The sequence below is a fragment of the Gopherus evgoodei genome, chromosome 4 (genome assembly GCF_007399415.2).
Source record: "Gopherus evgoodei ecotype Sinaloan lineage chromosome 4, rGopEvg1_v1.p, whole genome shotgun sequence".
Classification (NCBI taxonomy): domain Eukaryota; kingdom Metazoa; phylum Chordata; order Testudines; family Testudinidae; genus Gopherus; species Gopherus evgoodei.
In genome coordinates this window covers 23,778,522-23,801,138 of record NC_044325.1, presented here as the reverse complement: position 1 = coordinate 23,801,138, position 22,617 = coordinate 23,778,522, and the positions used below count along the sequence as shown (strand labels likewise).

The window sequence follows — 22,617 nt, the reverse complement described above, 5'->3', positions numbered from 1 at the left end:
TGGAAGGGACCTCGAGAGGTCATCGAGTCCAGTCCCCTGCCCTCATGGCAGGACCAAATACTGTCTAGACCATCCCTGATAGACATTTATCTAACCTACTCTTAAATATCTCCAGCGATGGAGATTCCCAACTCCCATTATTCTACCAGGGTAGAACTATTTGCATGTTGATGGGCCTCTTGTTGCAGCTTTCTAGATGTAGCCTGCCCTTTGAGTGTCAAATTCCTGCTACCAAATGGAGGTTCTAATCCACAGTGGAGGTTACAATAATAAATGCTATTCATAAAAACAAAAAATTCAAATGCTGACACAATATATTCCCCAAAATGTCACATTTTCTACTTAAGTCTTGCCATAAGAGAGCTGTAAGTTTGACAGTTGGAGAGATTTCTCAGAGACTTTGTTTTCAGGAAGCTTAAACCAATTTGAAATATTTAATAGAAATCAAATAAAGGCCTGGCTGGGCTAAACTAAACCTGCATTGCAGCGGACTCTCCCTTAGCCTTCTGCTAACCCAGGGGGTAGGCAACCTATGGCACATGTGCCAAAGGCAGCACGCAAGCTGATTTTCAGTGGCATTCATACTGCCCGGGTCCTGGCCACTGGTCTGGGGGGCTCTGCATTTTAATTTAATTTTAAATGAAGCTTCTTAAACATTTTTAAAACCTTATTTACTTTACATACAACAATAATTTAATTATATATTATAGACTTACAGAAAGAGACCTTCTAAAAACGTTAAAATGTATGACTGGCACGCGAAACCTTAAATTAGAGTGAATAAATGAAGACTCAGCACACCACTTCTGAAAGGTTGCCAACCCCTGTGCTAACCTCTCGTTTACCAGAGAGCTTCCTGGTTGACCTGTAGGTCACTTGCTTTTGAATGAGCAAAAGGGGTCTTGAATATATGAATACATATCCTACAATGTCAATAGCTGTGTTCTTTAGCTGATTAAGTTATGGTATGTGCACATAATACGCATGGATTGATAAGAAAGATCTACCAGCACTTTGACAAGGCTGCTGGTAATCTCTGATTAGCTGGTCCTAAATTCTGCTGCAAGTGCCCTGGGTTACACGGTGCTCCGTTGAAGCAGGTTGGAAATTCTCTAGCAGCTTGATATAAAATTTTTAAAAATGGGGATTGTACTGAATTTAATATGAAGGTGAATGATGCAATCAGTGCAGGAGCCCCAGATATAATTCCATGTATTTTATATTGTCCTACAGCAAGATTCAGAGAGGGATTGGACATTTATATGAATAATAAGGATATCCAAAGTTTTATAGTTAATCCTAACAAATCTTCTTGGAAGGGTGATAAAAACCTCATGGTTCAAGGTTTAAGCCAATCTCTAACGATTACAGATTTGGATGAAAAATTAATGTGGGGCAGATAATCCCACATCTGCCTATTGGGGGTTTCTGCACTGCCCGCTGAAGCATTTGCTGCTGGACACAGTTGGAGACAAGATGCTGAACTGGATGGACTGTGGGTCTGAGCCAATTTGGCAATTCTGGTGTTCTCATGTTTTCAGTTTGCAGCATGCCACAGATTTGTGAGTGGACAATGCATAGCAGTATCATAGAAGGTGTCAGGGTATGAGCTGGCATGTAGAGACAGGTGGGGTATACTGGGATCTGTGGAGGCAAAGGAGGGAGTTAGGGATTGTGGAAGAAGCACATTAGCTGGTATTTCTGCTAAAATGGTTATCAGAGATACAATTAACAATGTCAGTTAAATGACTATTTTTGGATTTCAGTATTAACACCCCAATGAATGAGTAGTTCATACCTCTCTGAGCTATTGTTTCAGGCTATCAGGAACATAACCCTGAATTTGTTGATATTTGGTTCCTGTTTTCAAAGTTAATGTCTGAGGGCTGGAGACTTTTTAATATAAGAAAGCATAGGTTCTGCAGAACAATTCCATGGAAAGATAGGATAAAGGGATGAATTTCATAGCAATGGAATACATAGCACTTTGGCCTTAACTCTGGATTATCTGAATTTTATGGGTGCGAATCAGATTCCAAAGGCTAAAATTTTCTCTTAATTATGCCCAGACAACTCCACTGAAGGCAATGGGGCTGCATTTAGTGTGATCTTACAGCCCATTCAGGCTGAGTTTGTGGCTTGTTTTCTTGTCATCTAACATTGCAAGGGACATCCCATGTTTGAGTCCTAAACTTATCTCTGCCCCAGAAAGACCTGTTAGTCAATACTTTTAATAATAAACATTGTGTAGAGATCAGAAAAACTGAGTCATGATCCTGATCAAAAGCTTTACTTAGGTTGAATAAAGGAATCTCTACCACAAGTGAACTCCTTACATTAAGAATGTTTTGTTTTATCTCCCTTTAACGCCCATGGGAGATCCTTTGTAGGCTTTGTTCTGAAGCTGTTTTTCCTGATCTGTTGCTCTTGGTTATTCTTTTAATTTGTTTTGCCAGCATAACTGGTGAATCATAGAGGCTTGTTTATTTGTTGTACTTTTTTTGGCCAGCCTATTTGTTCTCATGGAGTGTCTCTTTGCTCATCCCTCTACTGCACTTAGAAGTGCCCTTCCCAGTTTTCTCTGGGCTTATCTAGATTAGAGAAATTTGTACTGGTGTCAGGAGTGCAACCTCCTAGTGTAAACTAAACTATACTAGTAAGCTCACTATAGTCGTGTAAGACAAGGCTTGTAAAACAGGGGTAAGTTGAACTGATGTAAGTCTCATCTTCGAATGGTGCAGTGCATCTACACTGAGGGTTTGTGTCAACGTAGCTGAAGGGATACAAAAAAACACAGCAGCAGCAAAAATCAGCCCAGACAGGGCCGATATCTTGGTTCCAGAGGTGGCACCAGGCCCCAGCACGTCAAGTGCGTGCTTGGGGCTGCAAGCCGCCGGGGGAGCTCTGCCGGCTCCGCGAGGGCGACAGGCAGGCTGCCTCTGGCAGTTTGCCTGCAGAGGGTCCGCTGGGCCCACAGCTTTGGCGGACCTCCCACAGGCGTGCAGGAGGTCCGCCAAAGCCGCAGGACCAGTGGACCCTCCAGCAGTTTGGGAGGTCCGCTGAAGCCGCGGGACCAGCAGACCCTTCACATGCAAACTGCCGGAGGCAGCCTGCCTGCCGTGCTTGGGGCGGCAAAATCCCTAGAGCCGCCCCTGCTTGGTTCTTCTGGTATATTTTCACCACTGCTTCACTGTAATGATGGAACTTACTCACTTAGACTGGGCGGCAGGGGTGGATTTGCCATTTCAGAGCAAAGACCATCAATGATAGAGGCAGAAAGCTCAGAAGAGAGAAAGTCTGCTCCCATAGTGTATTTTTCTGTCTTCACATTCATTTTACGCATGGTCTCAAAGCCTTCACTTGCCAGCTTGGGTAATGAATCTACATGGGATTTTATTTCTAATTACACTCCATATATATGATGTTAGATACTTTTCTTGTGTCTACTCCCCCTCTAACCAGGGAATGATTATTATTGATTGAAGGAGTGCCCAGAGGGCCCAGCTAATGATCAAAGCCCCATTGTGCTAGCACTTTACAAATGGAGAACAAAGACAGTCCTTGCCCCAGAGAGCTCATGTTTTATGACTATAAAAATGAACAACAGGTGGATAAACAGACAAATTGGGGACGAGATAACACTAAAGAAAAGGGTATTTGCATAAGTACGCAGTCTGAGTAGGAGTAGATTGAAATGAGCCTTGTTGTATTGGTTTCTTCTCCGTCATGGCATATGCATTTTGGATTCACGGTCAAGGTGGATAATGTTATATTGTCACAGGGTGTTCTACTTCTCTCCGGAGTGCCTCCTTCTGGCAGTATCTGGAGAATAGCTCTGACAGTCAGACGTTGCTGTAGTGGTTGCTCACACCGTCATTCCCCTGCCTTGCTTGCTTGGGATTTGACTGCTCCTGCTTTGGGGTTTGGCCTTCCAGCCAGGTCACTGTAGTCTGCCCCTTCCGGGGTATCAAAGTCTCTCAGGACCCACTGTCCCAGGCTGTCTTTCCTCTCACTGGCCTTAAAGGCACCACTGCCCAGAGGCTGGAAGGGAACCCAGGCCCACCCTCTATGCTGGCTTCCAGCCCAGGGACCCTACAACAAGCAGTCAATGTCTGTACCATCCTAACCCTTAGGCCATGTTTACATCTAAAATTTTGCAGCGCTGGTTGTTACAGCTGTATTAGTACAGCTGTATAGGGCCAGCACTGCAGAGTGGCCACACTTACAGCAACCAGCGCTGCAAGTGGTGTTAGATGTGGCCACACTGCAGCGCTGTTGGGCGGCTTCAAGGGGGGTTCGGGGAACGCGAGAGCAAACCGGGGAAGGAGACCAGCTTGATTACCAGAGGCTTCCTCAGGTATGCTGGGATACCTGCTTATTCCACGGAGGTCAAGAAAAGCGCTGGTAAGTGCCTACACTTGATTACCAGCGCTGGATCACCAGCGCTGGATCCTCTACACCCGAGACAAAACGGGAGTACGGCCAGCGCTGCAAACAGGGAGTTGCAGTGCTGGTGATGCCCTGCAGATGTGTACACCTCCTAAGTTGCAGTGCTGTAACCCCCTCACCAGCGCTGCAACTTTGTGATGTAGACAAGCCCTTACTGTTGTATCCCTGGGCTAGTTCCTATCTTACCTTCTCTCACCCTGAAGCCATGTCTACACTACGGGATAATTTCGAATTAACATAAACCGGTTTTATAAAACAGATATTATAAAGTCAATTGCACGTGGCCACACTAGGCACATTAATTCGGTGGTGTGCGTCCATGGTCCGAGGCTAGCATCGATTTCAGGAGCATTGCACTGTGGGTAGCTATTCCGTAGCTATCTCATAGTTCCCGCAGTCTCCCCTGCCCCTTGGAATTCTGAGTTGAGATCCCAGTGCCTGATGGGGCAAAAATCATTGTCGCGGGTGGTTCTGGGTACAGCCTCACCCCTCCCTTCGTGAAAGCAGCAGACAACTATTTCACGCCTTTTTTCCTGGGTGAACTGAGCAAACGCCATAGCACAGCAAGCATGGACCCTGCTCAGATCAATAGCGCAATCGTGGACGTTGTAAACACCTCGCGCATTCTCGTGCTGTCTATGGTGAACCATGAACTGCAAAGGCAGGTGAGGAGGAGGCAGCTACGGCAGCGCGGCTACAAGAGTGATGAGGACATGGACACTGAATTCTCCCTAACCGCGGGCGCCTGCGCTTTGGAGATCCTGCTGGTAGATCCTGGGGAGGTTCTACCCATTGAACGCCGATTTGGGGCCCGGGAAACGAGCACAGACTGTTGGGACCGCATAGATTTGCAGGTGTGGGATGATTCGCAGTGGCTGCGGAACTTTCGCATGCGTAAGAGCACTTTCTTTGAACTTTGTGACTTGCTTTCCCCTGCCCTGAAACGCCATAATACCAAGAAGAGAGCAGCCCTCACAGTGGAGAAGCGAGTGGCAATAGCCCTCTGGAAGCTTGCAATGCCAGACAGCTACCGGTCAGTCGGGAATCAATTTGGAGTGGGAAAATCTACTGTGGGGGCTGCTGTGATGCAAGTAGCCAAAGCAATCATTAAGCTGCTGCTATGAAAGGTTGTGACTCTGGGAAACGTGCAGGTCATAGTGGATGGCTTTGTTGCAATGGGATTTCCTAACTGTGGGGGGGGGTGATAGATGGAACCCATATCCCTATCTTGGCACCGGAGCACCAGGGCACCCAGTACATAAACCGCAAGGGATACTTTTCAGTAGTGCTGCAAGCACTGGTGGATCACAAGGGACGTTTCACCAACATCCACGTGGGATGGCCAGGAAGGGTTCATGACGCTCGCGTCTTCAGAAGCACTGCTCTGTTTAAACGGCTGCAGCAAGGGAATTACTTCCCAGACCAGAAAATAAGAGTTGGGGATGTTGAAATGCCTGTAGTTATCCTGGGGGACCCAGCCTACCCCTTGATGCCATGGCTCATGAAGCCATACATAGGCAGCCTGGACAGTAGTCAGGAGCTGTTCAACTACAGGCTGAGCAAGTGCAGGATGGTGGTAGAATGTGCATTTGGCCATTTAAAGGCTCGCTGGTGCATATTACTGACTCGCTCAGACCTCAGCCAAACCAATGTCCCCTTTGTTATTGCTGCTTGCTGTGTGCTCCACAATCTCTGTGAGAGTAAGGGGGAGACCTTTATGGCGGGATGGGAGGCGGAGGCAAATCACTTGGCCGCTGATTACGCGCAGCCAAACACCAGGGCGATTAGAAGAGCTCACCAGGAAGCGGTGCGCATCAGAGAAGCCTTGAAAACGAGTTTCATCACGGGCCAGGGTACGGTGTGACTGCTGTGTTTGTTTCCCCTTCATGAACTCCCCCCCCTTTATTGACTCCTTCCCTGTAAACAACCCACCCTCCCCATTCGATTACAGCTTGCTTAAGGAAATAAAGTCACTATCATTTAAAAATCATGTATTCTTTATTAAAAGTCATTCCCTGTAAGCAACCCACCCTCCCCATTCGATTACAGCTTGCTTAAAGAAATAAAGCCACTATCGTTTAAAAAGCATGTATTCTTTATTAAAAAGTAATTATAAAAAGAGGCAGAGAATTAACAAGGTATCCCGGGTGTGATTTGGGAGGAGGATAGGAGGGAAGGAAAAGGTCATTAAGCACATTTCAATGTAATGGTAGCCTTTTGGTTGGACTGTCCATGGGGGTGGAGTGGGCGGGTGCACAAAGCCTTCCCCCACGCGTTCTTACACGTCTGGGTGAGGAAGATATGGAACATGGTGAGTACTGAGGGTGGTTAAACATGGGCTGCAGCGGCACTCTGTGACCCTGCTGCTCTTCCTGAAGATCCACCAGACGTCAGAGGATATCAGTTTGATCACGCAGCAGCTCCAGCATTGCATCCCGCCACCGCTGATCTTCCTGCCTACACCTCTCATCTCGAGCGTCTCTCCTATCCTCACGTTCACTGGCATCTTTCCTGTACTTTGCTACCACGTCCTTCCACTCCTTCAGATGAGCTCTTTCATTGCGGGTTACTTCCATGATTTCAGAAAACATTTCATCTCGCGTCCTCTTCTTCCTCCGCCTTATCTGAGATAGCCTTCAGGATGGAGTAGGGAGGCTTGAAAAATGTGCAGCTGCATGAGGGAGGGAAAAAAGGGAGAGAAGTATTTAAAAAGATACATTTTACAGAATAATGGTTATACTCTTTCACAGTGAACAACACTATTCACCTTACATAGCACATGTGATTTCACTACAAAGTCGCATTTTGCATCTTTTAATATTGAGTGCTTGCGGCTCTGGTGTTAGAGATCTCACAGACGCAGGTCCGGGCATCACAATTCAGCTTGCATGCGTCCATGGTAAGCCACTGTCTTTCAGCTTCTCCAGCCTTCATATACACAGTGCCCTCTGATGCTTCTTTCCTGTTAACAAGCAGCAGCAGACGCCAACCCCTCCCCTCCCCAATCCAAATCTCTAGGATTGCTTTACCCCTCCCCCCACGGCATGGCTGGTATCATGGAAGATCACTGCTAATCACCCCCCTTTCCCCACCCCCCCACCGCGTGGCTACTAGCTGGGAAGATTCCTGCTGGCCAAACGTTAAAAAGCTCAGCGTTATCCTTCCTCCCCTCCCCCAGCTTTGCTACGTGCAAGGAAGGATTTCTTTTAAGCAACAGCCCAGTAGGAAAATGGCCATCTCTGTCCCCTTAATTAAATTCCTTAATTTCAACCAGGTTACCATGAACGATATCACTCTGCTGAGGATAACAGAGCGAGATAAAGAACGGATGTTTCTTGAATGCCAGCAATCACCGGGACGATACGCAGCTATGCTTTGTCATGCAATGATACCCAATTACTTGCTACATGCATGGCATGGTAAAGTATCCTACCATAGTGGACGGAACAAGGCTGCCTTGCCTAGAAACCTTCTGCAAAGGCTTTTGGAGTACCTCCAGGAGCGCTTCATGGAGATGTCTCACAATTTGACAGTTTCAACTATCATGAGAGGCTTTTTAATCAATCAATAGGTCAGATCAGTTATTCCCCAGCTTCTGCAGCTCCTACCATCATTAGATGGGTCTTTTCTTGCAAGCATTAAATATGTTAATTACTGGGAGCAAAACACATTGCCTTAGAATTTATTTGGCTTGTAGATAATGTATGACCTCAAATGTTTGTGCAGAGCAGAGACTAAGATCTAATTTTTTAGGCCCTGATTAAGGAATGAACTTAAGCATGAATTTAAGACCCATTGACTTCATTGAGAGTTAAGCATGTGCTAAAGTGCTATCCTGAATGGGAATGCTTACTTGAGTAGGTTCTTGAGGGGCAACTGTCAGCTATGTTCTTTTACTATTTTTAAAAACACTCCACTTGTTTATAATCCTGTGTTAGAAGCTTGGCAATGATATGTAGGAAAGATAGGAAGTATGGCAAGAGACCATCATGGCTTAACCAGGAAATCTTCAATGAGCTGAAACTTAAAAAGAGGAAACTAGGTGAAATGACAAAAGATGAATATAAACAAACAGCACGAGTATGTAGGGAGAAAATTAGAAAGGCCAAGGCAATCAATGAGATTAAACTAGCTAGAGACATAAATGGTAACAAGAAAACATTCTACGAATATATTAGAAGCAAGAGGAAGACCAAGAACAGGGTAGGCCAATTACTCAGTGGGTGTGTGTGTGTGTGTGGGACAATAAAAGAAAATGTAGAAATGGCAGAAGTGCTAAATGACTTCTTTGTTTCAGTTTTCACCAAAAAGTTTAGTAGCAATTGGACATCTAATTTAATGAATGCCAGTGAAAATGAGGTAGGATTAGAGGCTAAAATAGGGAAAGAACGAGTTAAAAATTACTTGGATCACTTATATCTTCAAGTCACCAGGGCCTGATGAAATACATGCTAGAATACTCAAGGAGCTGACCGAAGAGATATCTGAGCCATTAGCGATTAGCTACGAAAATTTATGGAAGATGGGAGAGATTCCAGAAGACTGGAAAAGGGCAACTATAGTGCCAATCTATGAAAAGGGAAATAAGGAAAACCCGGGGAACTATAGACCAGTCATCTTAACTTCAGTACCTAGAAAGATAATGGAACAAATAATTAAACAATCAATTTGAAAATACCTAGGAGATAATAAGGGGATAACTAACAGTCAGCATGAATTTGTCAAGAATAAATACCAAACCAACCTAATAGCTTTCTTTAACAGGGTAACAAGCCTTGTGGATGGGGGGAAGCAATAGATTGGTATATCTTAACTTTAGTAAGGCTTTTGATACTGTCTTGCAGGACCTTCTCAAAAACAAATTAGGGAAATACAACCTTGATGGAAATTCTATAAAGTGGGTGCGTAACCCGTTGGAAAACCTTTCCCAGAAAGTAAGTTATCAGTGGTTCACAGTCAAGCTGGAAAGGCATATCAAGTGGAGTCCCACATGGATCAGTTCTGTGTCTGGTTCTGTTCAAAATCTTCATCAGTGATTTAGATAATGACATAGAGAGTACACACATAAAATTTGCAGATGATACCAAACTGAGAGAGGTTTCAAACTGATCTGGACAAAGTGGAGAAATGGTCTGAAATAAATAAGATGAAATTCTATAAGGACAAATGCAAAAAACTCTACTTAGGAAGGAACAATCAGTTGCACACATACAAAATGGAAAATGACTGCCTAGGAAGGAGTACTGCGGAAAGGGATTTGGAGGTCATAGTGGATCAGAAGCTAAATATGAGTCAATGGTGTAACACTGTTACAAAAAAAGCAAACATCATTCTGGTATGTATTAGCAGGCATGTTGTAAGCCAGGTGTGAGAAGTAATTCTTCCGCTCTATTCCATGCTAATTAGCCCTCACTTGGAGTATTGTGTCCAGTTCTGGGTACCACATTTCAGGAAAGATGTGGACAAATTGGAGGAAGTCCAGAGGAGAGCAACAAAAATGATTAAGGTGTAGAAAACATGACCTATGAAGGAAGAGTAACAAAATTATGTGTGTTTAATCTGGAGAAGAGAAGACTGAGGGGGGACAGGATAAGAGTTTTCAAATACATAAAAGGTTGTTATAAGAAGGAGTGACAAAAATTGTTCTCTTTAATCTCTGAGGGTAGGACAAGAAGCAATGGGTTTAAATTGCATCAAGGATGGTTTAGGATGGACATTAGGAAAAACCTTCTAACTGTCAGGTTAGTTAATCACTGAAATAAATTGCCTAGGGAGGTTGTAGAATCCATCTTTGGAGATTTTAAAGAGCAGGTTAGACAATCACCTGTCAGGGATGGGCAAACTTTTTGGCCTGAGGGGCACATCTGGGTGTGGAAATTGTATGGCAGGCTGTGAATGCTCAAGAAATTTGGGGTTGGATTACAGGAGGGGGTGAGGGCTCTGGGGTGGGGCCAGAAATGAGGAGTTCAGGGTGTGGTAGGGTGCTCTGGACTAGGGCAGGGGTTTGGGGTGCAGGCGGGGGGCATGAGGGCTCCAGCTGTGGGTGCAGGCTCTGGGGTGGGACTGGGGATGAGGGATTGGGAGTGCAGGAGGGTGTTCTGGGCTGGGACCAAGGGGCTCAGAGAGCATGATGGGGATCAGGGTTAGGGCAGGGGGTTGGGGAGTAGGAGGGGTGCAGGCTCTGCATGGTGCTTACCTCAAGCAGATCCCGGAAGCAGTGGCATTTCCCCCCTCTGGCTCCTATGAGGAGGCCCAGCCAGGTGGCTCTTTGTACTGCCCCATCCATAGGCGCTGCCCCTGCAAAGTGCCCATTGGCCATGGTTCCTGGCCAATGGGAGCTGTGGGGGCAGCACTTGAGGTGGGGGCAGCATGCGGAGTCTCCTGGCTGCCCCTACATGTAGGAGCCAAAAGGAGGACATGCTGCTGCTTCCAGGAGCCACGCAGTGCCATGGCACATGTGGAGCGGGGCAAGTCCTGGACCCCGCTCCCTGGCAGGAGCTCAGGGGCCCAATTAAAGCATCTGAAGGACTGGATGTGGGCCCCAGGCTATAGTTTGCCCACCCCGGTCTAGATAATACATAGTCTTGCCATGGGTGTAGGGGACCGGACTAGAAAACCTTTCGAGGTCTCTTCCAGGTCTTCACTTATATGATTCTGTGTTCTTTCTCCACTAGCCTTGCCATTTTCTGCTAGGCAGACTTTCATGTTCTTAATGTTTCCAAGGAAGATGAAACTAATGTGACTCATTTTATTTACTCTTTGTGTGTCACCAGCTCTGGAAACACATGTATTTCTCAAACAACTGGAATTCTTTTAAGCTGGGGTTTGGTATTGACAACCCCAAGCATTCAAAAATCATGAGTCAGGTGCCAAGATTGGCTTAAAAATAACTTTTAAAATACATTTTGGGTTCTTTTTATTTGTCTGTGTTTTGGAGTTTTAGGGTTCACATTTTCAAGCTTTTCTCTGCAGACAGAAGGGTGGGAAACTTACTCTATTTTATTAAATAAAAGCTGATAGTCTCACATAATCACAACTTCATGAGGTGAGGGGAAGGATAGTGCAGTGGCTAGGGTACTACCATAGGATTTAGGAGAGCTGGGTTCAATTTCCTGCTTCGCCACAGGCTTCCTTTGTGACCACAGGCATGCCATTTAGCCTCGCCGTGCCTCAATTTTCCCATCTGTAAAAAGGAGATGATGTTACTTCCATACCTCAGTGGGGTGTGTGAGGAGAAATACATTTAAAGTGTGCGCTGTGTTCAGATGCTACAGTGATTGTGGCCATATAAGTACTTTCAATAGAAGGAAAACAAAAAAATGTTTTGAAACTTGCAATAAAACTGCAAGTGTTGGTAACATTGCTGGATGCAACAGATGGTTGAAATAGATGCAGGTTGGGAGTTTGCAACAGTAAAATGAGCATGTGTTAGTAATTTTTAAGAGGTTTCTATTTGTGAGGCTTTTAATTCTTTTAACTAATAATCATTGTCAAGTAGAGTGCGCTGTATTTCTGTGGCATTGTGGACATGGTGTCCCCTGTGAGTTTAAAACAGGCCCAACACAAGCAATTTAAATGAGTGTTTCCCTGTCTTACATTGTTTGGCACAGCTGCCGTTAGGCACTTGCCAGAGGGGAGGGGGGAATTAAATTATATTTACAAATGATATTTGTTTCTAGTTAAAAATCTAAAGAGTGTGTTGTTACAGGGTTTTCTCCAGTAACTTTTGCAAAAGACATGGCGTTACTGATCAGCTGACAGTTGAGGAGTTCAGGGCTGTACACCCCTATTGTGTTGAGCTGAATCTATTTCTATTGCATTAATTTAAGAATTGGTGTTTGGAAGTTTTGTGAACAATAGTTTGCCAATAAATCTAGTTTTTTAACCTGAAATTTCAGTTACTTTACATATTATTTATGGCATGCAAAGCATTGACCTGGTCCAGGAAGTCTTACTCCATGGAACTATTCATGCGAGTAAGGGTTTGCAGGAGCCTATGCTGTATTTGCAACAGAGCTCTAAACCTTTACCTAACCAAATCTTAATGTTGCATGCTGCAGCAGGTGTGTATGAATACATATATTCCTCACCTTGAATAGTAAGGAGTACACCAAGCAATGGAATGTACATGATAGAAAAACAACTTAAGGTATAAAGCATATTACAATTGTGTCTAATTCCAGTGTTTCATTTTTAGATCCTGACAGAAATGTTTTGTAGAAGCTGGATTTGCTGTATAACCAGTTAAACTGAACAGTTTCTCTTGATATATGAACAAGTACAAATCAGCAGCAAAAGGTTACCCCCTGCAGTTAATTTAAAGTAACTGCAGGTACAAGGAGAACTAGATTGCTTTTCACTTATGATAACAAAATTTCTACATGTACAAAAGAAAGTTGTCATGTTAAAATCCAGGCCAAATTGCATTGTCTACAGTGAGAGCAATACTGGGCCCTTAATGTCATAAAAAAACATTCCTTGGTTATTGGCACTTTTATTCTTCCCTAGTACCACATTGAGAATTGCTCAGAGAGATTTGCAAGGCTGAGGATCATGTTATAATACCTAAAAATATGTACAAATGGGTGCCCATCCCAACCACAGGTTCACTCCCTACCTATGACCGTGTACAAATCCTCCTCCTTCTCCGTCACTGTTAGGCTTGTTCAAACAAGAAGTCAGGCCACCATGGTGCCAACTATCTCCATTGTTGTGACACTGCAGTGTTACCACTCTCTTACCATGTGACCGTCTGACCCTGGACGATGAAAGCTAAAAAGGTCTTTTCCATCAGTTATCTCCTGGCTAGTTACCCCAGTGATCGGTGCATTAGAAATACCCTATGTTAGATCTGAATATCCATCTGTCTAACAAGTGTTGGCCCAAAGGTATAGCTCTTCCACTCCTTTCACTCCTCCATTGGGAATTCCAGACTGGAAGTTATGACCTGAATTCAGGGCTGACCACTGTATGATCAGCATACCAACGTGCGTCCTTGCTTACCTTCATCTTTAATTAGGGTGACCATACATCCTGTTTTGGCTGGAATAGTCTCTTTTTTAAGCCTGTCCCAGCCATCCCAACTTTTTTGGCCAAAGTGGGCATTTGTCCCATTTTTCTCTTGCCAACTTGATTAGTTGGCAAGAGGAACAGGCTAAATGTCCATTTTTGTCAAAAAAGTGGGGGGTCAGGGGGGAAGTGGCGAAACCAGCCCCGCACAGGGTGGGAGGCAGGGCTTGAATGAGCAGCACCACCAGCATCAGCCTCGTGCCGGGGCAAGTAGAGCAAGCAGAGATGCCAACCCTGTGTGGGGAGGGGGGGCTTGGACTAGCAGCTTGGGCCAACCTGGCGGAGAGGTGAGCTTGGGCCAGCCCCACACAGTGTCCTGTTTTCCCTTTGGGAAATATGGTCACCTTATCTTTAATATGGAGCTCTGCTCCAGAATTTGCCAAACTTTTAAAAGTCGAGGGCCTCCGCCTGCTTTTGGTAAAATAAAATGAATTGTACTCCCCCTTTTTGACTCTGCCATGTGTTGTTAAAGGCCTACCCAAGATGAGTTATTGAGGTAGTTCACATTTCCAGTTGTCTGAAAATTCAGGCACGTGTTGCATTGGTTACACTAAGGTCACATTTTCAAGGATTTCAGTTTTCAACTGTTAACATCTAGGGACTTCTTTTTTTAAAATGAAAGGTGAGACTCTGGAAAACAATTGAAATGCCTGTCTGTGCCCTTGAGATAGTCCTTCATGCCTCCTCCTCTGCAGGACATGCCATGCACTTTGGAAAATACTGCTATATTCCATCTTGAGCTGAAGGGGTCAGACTTTGAGAACCTGCCATGCTGGTACCTGTAGTCGCTATGAGTCACACCTGCAAGTTGAGATTGGCTGCAGTCTTCTCCTCTAGGTGCAGCCCCTGAGCTCTTGGATAGCTGCCAGTGCAGCTTTTGGTAGGGACAAAACTTGGGTTTCCTTGTTTGAAATCTGGTCAATTAAAAGTTTTCAGCCCCTTCATTATCATGGTTTTCAGTTTCCTCTCTAGTTGTCTTCTCTCGCCCTCCCAGGAATTAATTCTGTGTTTTGGGATGATGCCAAACCAGAGGTAAAGGCTTCCTTTCATTTCCCCATAATCTCCCTTTTTCATTTTGTTACATGTCCCCATATAGTCTAAATATTTTTTGTTGAAGTAGCTTAAGGTTCGTGTCAAGTGTTGAGATTTCTATAAATATTCTCTCAGTTGTTAGTTTATATTTGGCTCACTCAGATTGGCTAATAGCTGACAAAATGAGCCATTAAAATCAGCTGCTTCTGCTGTCTTTCATGCAAGAAGTATTTCTCCTATAAAGATGGAAATGAACATCAGAGGAAAAAACTTTTTGCTATAATTCTACTAAGAAAATTCATGAAACACAGTCTTTCTTTGACTATATGTTAGAATGATCAGAACTTCTAAGACTGCCCTCTTTTATACACCTCTACCCCGATATAACGCGACCCGATATAACACGAATTCAGATGTAACGTGGTAAAGCAGCGCTTTGGTAGGTGGGGCTGTGTGCTCCGGCAGATCAGAGCATCAGCATGTCTGGCTCTGACATGCTGCTCTGAGCGGCATGTTAAGGGTGCTGCGCCAGGGCCAAGGGCTTGGATTAGGGGCGGAGGGTCTCAGGGGGTGGACAGGGAGCAGGGGGGGTTGGATGGTTTGGAGGTTCTGGGAGCAGGGCAGGCAGGGGACGGGGTATGGGGGTGTTGGATAGGGTGTGGGAGTCCTGTGGGTGATTAGGGTTGGGGGGGACTCTGGAGGGGGCGGTCAGGGTCAAGGAGCAGGAGGGCTTAGATAGAGGGCAGGGTCTTGGGAGGGGAGATTAGGGGCGGGGCGGTCTCTGGAGGAAGTAGTTGGAGGACAAGAAGCGGGGAGGTTTGGGGGTTCTGAGGGGTGAGCCAGGGGGCAGGAAATATGTGGGGGTCAGATAGGGGGCAGGGCCAGGCATGTTTGCTGACTATTAATAATGGAAATGCTCAAAGCCAAAGCAAGTTCAATATAACATGGTTTCACCTATAACGAGGTAAGATATTTTTGGCTCCCAAGGACCGCTTTATATTGGGGTAGAGTGTATATAAAAAGATGCAAGAGAAATATTTACTAGTTAATATTTCCATGGCAAGCACTGAAGAACTGGAAGAAATGTAGCAGGGTGTCACCCCCTAATAGATATGTGAGTTACAGGACAGGATCCTTCCATCAATTTGAAATGAGTCACAAGTGACATAATTTAAATTGTCACTATGGTTCAGTCCCTGGTGAGGCATAGTCCATGATACAAAACAACCACACCAGTCATCATGGCTGGCAGTCGTGTCTCAAGAACATCTTGTTCTTATTCAGAATACTTAACTGTGAAATATTCTCCAACACCATGGCAGGAGAGCGCAGGACTGAAACACATTGCAAATAGATATGAGCCTGCGAAGGGTATGTCTACATTGCAGTAAGATGTGTGATTGCACCATGTGTAGCTAGATTAAAGTTAGCTTGGGCACCAAGAGTAGCTGAGCTGTGGCAGCACGGGCTGCAGCATGAGCTAGCCACCTAAGTACAAGCCCACTAGGGAGCCTGGATATATACTTGAGCAATTAGCCTGTGTGATAATCCGTGTTGCCGTGGCTTCACTGCTATTGATACATGAGCTAGCTAAATTAAAGCTTACTCAGGTCTGTCTACACATGCCACAATCAAACCTCCGAATGCAGTGCAGACATACCCTATCTTGCAAGTAGGTTAGTCACAAACTTCTGAACTTGATCTGAGGGTCAAATGCTTCAAAATATGGGTTGTTTGTCCATCAGGGATTTTGATTCAACCCATAAGAGAAACAGAGGTTAGCTGTGTGATTTGGATCTGGATTTACATTTAGATTCAAGCCCCGCTCCCCCAGCAAAGATGAGGGCGGCATTCATATCAGCGATTTTGCCTGTGATTGCAAGATCTCAAGCGCAATACGTCACTGTTACTGGACGATAAAGCAACGATTACAGTGAAACAGAGAGTGCAACACCTGCAAATCTTATAAAGCGCCATCTTGTCACAAGAAAGCACAGCCAAAAGGCAATGGAGCTAATATCTTTAAAGTTAACCAGTGGCCAAGGCTACGTAAGATTCGTATCTACTGCCATGTTAACACAGGTAGCAGGCAAATGCTCTAGGACAGAGTCTTGCTCAATTCCCAGCAGGAAGGAGTGCTTTAGGAGGGAAGCCTGCACAGGAGCCTGGATCCTGGGGCATTGTCAGCAGTAATGCTATTGTATGCTGCAGGGTTCTGGAATGCCGTTAGTATCTGTGATTGTGTGATTTGTATTACTGTAGGAGAAAGTAGCATTTTTTAATCAGAGGAGGAATGTTCACCATAAGTAGTGTGTTCAGAATAGAGCTGATGGCATGGCTGGTGCAACCATTTAGGTGACCTAGGCGGTCACCTAGGGTGCTGGCATTTGGGGGGTGCCATTTTCTTTGCCAGCGATCGCGGTGGCCGGATCTTCTTAGGTGCTGCAAGCCTGGGAGGTGGGAGAAGTGAAGCAGCGACGGCGTGCTTGGGGTGCTCGTGCTTTTGCGCGGAGCAGGAGTGAGCTGGGATGAGGGTGGGGGTGCCTCAGGGCGGAGGGTGGGGAGCTGCCGCAAGGGGGGTGAACTGCCATGGCGGGGTGTCATAACATTTTTTCCCAGATCTGAACTTCAGCGTCCAAAATATGGGTGTTATCATGAAAACCTCCAAGCTTAGTTACCAGCTTGGACCTGATAACGCTGCCACCAGCCAGGGATTTATACAGTGCCTAGCTCACTGTGGTCTCCCCAAAACCTTCCCTGGGGGACCCCAAGACTCAGATTCCTTGAGTCTCACAACAAAGGGGAATAAACCAGGTGTTCCCTCCCTGGGTTCCTGGAGAGATATACAGAAGCAAGCTCCGTGAATCTAAACAGAGGGACTCCACCCTCCCTGTTTCCAGTCCTGGAAACACAAGTACCGAGAGAGCTAATCTCTCTTCCCCCTTACCCAGAGGGTATGCAAAGTCAGGCTTAGTAAATCTAACACAAAGAGATTTTCCCCCTGACTTCTTCCTCCCACCAATTCCCTGGTGAGCTGCAGACTCAATTCCCTGGAGTCCCCACTAAAGAAAAACTCCAACAGGTCTTAAAAAGAAAGCTTTATAAAAAGAAGGAAAAATACATTAAAAATAGTCTCTGTATAAGGTGAAAATATACAGGGTCAATTGCTTAAGAAAAAAAAGTGAATAAACAGCCTTATCCAAAAAGAATACAATTCAAAACACTCCAGCAACTACACACATGTAAATACAAAAAAACAATATAAACCTATTGCCTTACTATCTTTGTACTTACAACTTGGAAACAGAAGATTAGAAAGGCAGGAGATAGAAAAATCACTCTCAGAGCCGAGAGGGCGCAGACACAAGACAAAGAACAAAGAACTCACACCCAAAACTTCCCTCCACCCCAGATTTGAAAAAGTCTTGTTTCCTGATTGGTCCTCTGGTCAGGTGTTTCAGGTTACTTCTTTCCAGGTGAAAGAGACATTAACTCTTAGCTATCTGTTTATGACAGGGGGGCCTCAGGGCGGGGCGAAGGGCGCAAGGTGGAAGTTTCGCCTAGGGTGCGAAACATCCTTGCAGCGGCCCTGGCTGATGGTGAAGGGAATAGGGTAGAGGGAGCGGAATTGTTGGGGTTGGAGGACTCCCAAGTGCCTCTCCTTCACTGCATCTGCTGGTAAAATCACAGCTCATTGTAAGGAAGCCAAATCCCACAGAAAAAGCTGGGGCTCTTCATGAGTCATCCCTCTGTGCATCCATCTCAGCAATGCTGAATGTGCTACGGATTTGAGGGGAGGGAAACAGCTGTTACCCTCTGAAGCTTCTTGCATCAGCCAATCTAGAGACTGTCATTAGTACTGCCCTTACAGCAGAAGTCACTTTCTTGATCCCAGCTATGTCCCGACCTAGACAATTCCCAGGTGCCTGTTCTAACCAGTTGATTTAGTGCCTCCATAAATTGTCATTGGTTTTCTTGTGGAATGGAGAGTGTTCTAGTGGTTAGCGTGGGGTATCCTTCTCAGGACTCCTGAATTCTAGCCTCTGGTCTGCTGGTGCCTTGTTCTGTGACCTTGTGCAAGTCAATTAACAATTTTCTCATCTGTGAAATTAACATAATAAAATATAGTTACCCCATTGGAGTGTTGTGAGGTTTAATTAGTTAATGTTTTAAAATCACCACGAGGTTTTTATTTTGTTTTGTTTTTTTTTAATGTGATGTGCAAAGTATTATCATTAAGAGAGCTGGGTTTCTGAGTAACCCAGTAGGCTATGCAGTGCCTGTGATCAGTCACTCTGTTTCTCTTTGCTGTGTATTCTGGCCATTCCTCTGGAGTTTACTGGCTCCAAGAAAGGATGTGCTGACTTTATCCATTCAACGGCTACTTAAACCAAAGCAGAGAGATGATTACAAGCATCTGTCTTGGTTACTTGTTTACAGGTGATACCTGGCGCTTGAAATAACAAGATGGAAATGTGAATCCTTGAGTGCTCACCTCTCTAGAGGCATCAGTTAGGGCACAGTTCTGGCCTTCCTTGCAGGTACACAGAGGGGGTGGGAAAATAGCCTCTTCTGTCCATCGTGTGCACCTCTGCAAGAGCAGGCTAGATATGTACCCAGGCAAAGGGGTGCCTCAGAGCTCCAAGTGGGTGTGTAAGTCCTTCCCTAGAGCTGGGTGGACACCACAAAACTGTATTTACAAGCACATGCACTCAGATTCCCAACAGCTGCTTAATTGGATCACTGCATCAGGCTGGCAGAGTTTGCCTGAAAATCACACCTGTTAGCAGGTGGTGAGCCTGCTGGGCTTTGCTGACTCGCTGGTACAGCTGGCTTTTTTCCACACACTGGTATAAAGCAAAGGGGGGCAGCCCTCACGCAAAGCAAGAGTTAGAGTGGTTGGGGGATAGACTGCTCCTGAAAGAAGAAACTGTCAGTGTAACCAGTCAGGAGGGGCAGCTAAGTCTGGGGATAAGGATGAGGCTTAGGCTGGGGTTTTGTGGGATTCTGGAAGTAACTTTGAGTGACTAACTCAGACCTCAGCAGGGGTGACTTCATTTTGGCTTTCAGTATGTGCAGTGGTGTTTGGAGGGGGCCAGGGGCACCGCCTGCTTACTGTGCCCTGTCCAGTTGCTCTTGGTAAACATTCACACAAGCGAGTCTTTGTCTTCAGCAGTGTTAGGGGAATGGCTGTTCTTGGTACAGAGATCCATGTTGGCAGGCGAGCAAAGATGCTTGAGCATGGACAGGCATCATCACAATGTATCATTCACTGGGTGGTGTTCTGTTTAAACAAATTCAGTTATAAAACCAGGGAGCCCAAACAACACCCTGTGACGGAGGTGATCAGTCACACACGAGTAGTGGAAGAGAGCGGTTCGCAAACACTTAACTGGACGCGTAGGCAATCTGAGCTACAGAAACTGGCATAGCAAGACTGTTGCAATCAGATCAGGACTAAGTTGTATTGCCAGCACAGTTCAGTGTGATAGAGTTCAGATTTACCACACAGGCCTATCAAACAGGACAAAATCGCCATCCTAGGGAGAAAAAAAGACATAAGCAACAGAGGGAACATGAAATCCCAGTGATTTCATTTCTGTAGTAAAGATTTCCACAATCTGGAATGTCCTGATTCTGTATTTCTGATGGCAGTGAATGAGGCAGAGGGCGATGGGCATAGGGCTAGTAATCAGAAGATCTTGGATCCTGTTGGAGTTTCACCTTGCAATCCCTCTGATCTCAGATCTAATGATTTCGTTGTCCATTCTGCACAGTAGGCTTGAGATTTAGGCCATTAATATTGGAAGTTATGTAGAGGAAGCACCATATATGCAAAGTAAAGCCAAGTCTAAAATCTGGCCCTAATCCAACGATAAGATCTACAAGGCTGGACTTCTGCATCCAGGCAGGAAGCCTTATTAATTTTACTGGGAATCTGTACTGGTGCTCAGACCTGCTCAAGGAGATCTCATTGCGGGACCATGGCCTCTGACAATAAAATGTGTGTGTGTGTGTGTGTGTGTTATCAATGGTTCCCAATTGAGCAGGAAGGGCATAGTGAGTGGGGTCCTGCAAGACTCTGTCCTAGGTCTAGTCTATTCAATATCATCTTAAAAGATTTGGATAATACAGTAGAATCTCAGAGTTACGAACACCTCGGGAATGCAGGTTGTTTGTAACTGAAATGTTTGTAACGCTGAACAAAACATTATGGTTGTTTTTTCAAAAGTTTACAACTGAACATTGGCTTAATACAGCTTTGAAACTTTACCATGCAGAAGAAAAATGCTGCTTTCCCTTTACTTTTTAGTAGTTTACACTTAACACAGTACTGTATTGCATATGCCTTTTTAAAAAAAATCATCTCTGCTGCTGTCTGATTGAGTACTTCTGGTTCCAAATGAGGTGTGTGGTTGACTGGTCAGTTCGTAACTCTGGTGTTCATAACTCTGAGGTTCAACTGTAGCATAGAGAGTATACTTATAAAGTTTTCAGACAATACCAAGCTAGGAGAGGTTGCAAGCACTTTAGAGGACAGGATTAAAATTCAAAATGAATTTGTCAAACTGGAGAAATGGCCTGAAATGAATAAGATGGAATTTAATAAGGACAAATACAAAGTATACTTAGGAAGGAATAATAGTTGCACAAATACAAAATGGGATACGACTGCCTAGGAAAGAGTACTGAAGAAAAGGATCTGGGGGTTATAGTGGATCTCAAAGTAAATATGAGTCAACAATATAATAACGGTTGCAAAAAAAGCAAGACTCATTCTGGGATGTAGTAGCAGGACTGTTGTAAGCAAGACACATTGGCCTGCTAAACCCAGTGTTCTGAGTTAAATCCTTGTGGGGGCCATTTAAGGAACTGGGGGGTAAAAAAACCTGTCTGGGAATTTGTCCTGCTTTGAGCAGGGGGTTGGACTAGATGATCTCCTGAGGTCACTTCTCACCCTGATATTATTCTATGATTCTTTTGGTCTACTCAGCACTGATAAGGCCTTGCTGTAATACTCTGTTCAGTTCTGGGTACCAAACTTCAGGGAAGATGTGGACACATTGGAGAAAGTCCAGAGGAGAACAACAGAAATGATAAAGGTCTAGAAAACATGACCTATGAGGAAAGATTGAAAAAATTGGGTTTGTTTAGTCTGGAGTAGAGAAGACTGAGAGGATGTGATAATAGTCTTTAAGTACGGAAGACGTTGTTTTAAAGAGGAGGGTGACAAATTGTTCTCATTAACCGCTAGAGGACAGGACAGAACCTGTCATGAGCATGGACGTATTATCTTCTGGGATGGTAGTTGAAGCATGAAGGGACATATGAATCTATAGTGCATCTGGCACATAAATATCTTGTGATGCTGGCTACAACAGTGCCATGTGAATGCCTGTTCTCACTTTCAGGTGACATTGTTAACAAGACATGGGCAGTATTATCTCCTGCAAATTGTAACCAAACTTGTTTGTCTGAACAATTGGCTGAATTAGGACTGAGTGGACTTATGTGTTTTACATGGTTTTATTTTTGAATGCAGTTATTTTTTGTACATAATTCTACATTTGTAAGTTTGACTTTAATTATAAAGAGATTGCACTACAGTATTTATATTAGATGAATTGAAATATACGGTACTATTTCTTTTGTTTTTTACAGTGCAAATATTTGTAATAAATATAAAGTGAGCACTGTACACTTTGTATTCTGTGTTGTAATTGAAATCAATATATTTGAAAATGTAGAAGACATCCAAAAATATTTAAATAAATGGTATTCTATTATTGTTTAAAGGCACGATTAATCACAATTAATTTTTTTAATCGCTTGACAGCCCAAATAATAATACATTAGTAGTAGTAGACGTCATAGTCCATCTTACCAAGTATTTCATCCAAACAGGAGCTCAGATACCATGATGAGGTTTGTGATATAAAAAATGATTTTGGGATCTCAGAAGTATAGTTCAGACCAGTGTGACCTCTCTCTCTCTCTCTCTCTCTCTCTCTCTCTCTCTCTGTGTGTTTAAACTCGAATTCTCCAATTTGTTGCAAAAATAACTGT

General features: G+C 44.5%; 1 long non-coding RNA gene across 1 annotated transcript in view; it reads left to right on the top strand.

The window, feature by feature from the left end:
• Nucleotides 1-22,617, top strand: part of LOC115649769 — a 71,768-nt gene that overhangs the window by 28,156 nt on the left and 20,995 nt on the right. The window lies entirely within an intron of this gene.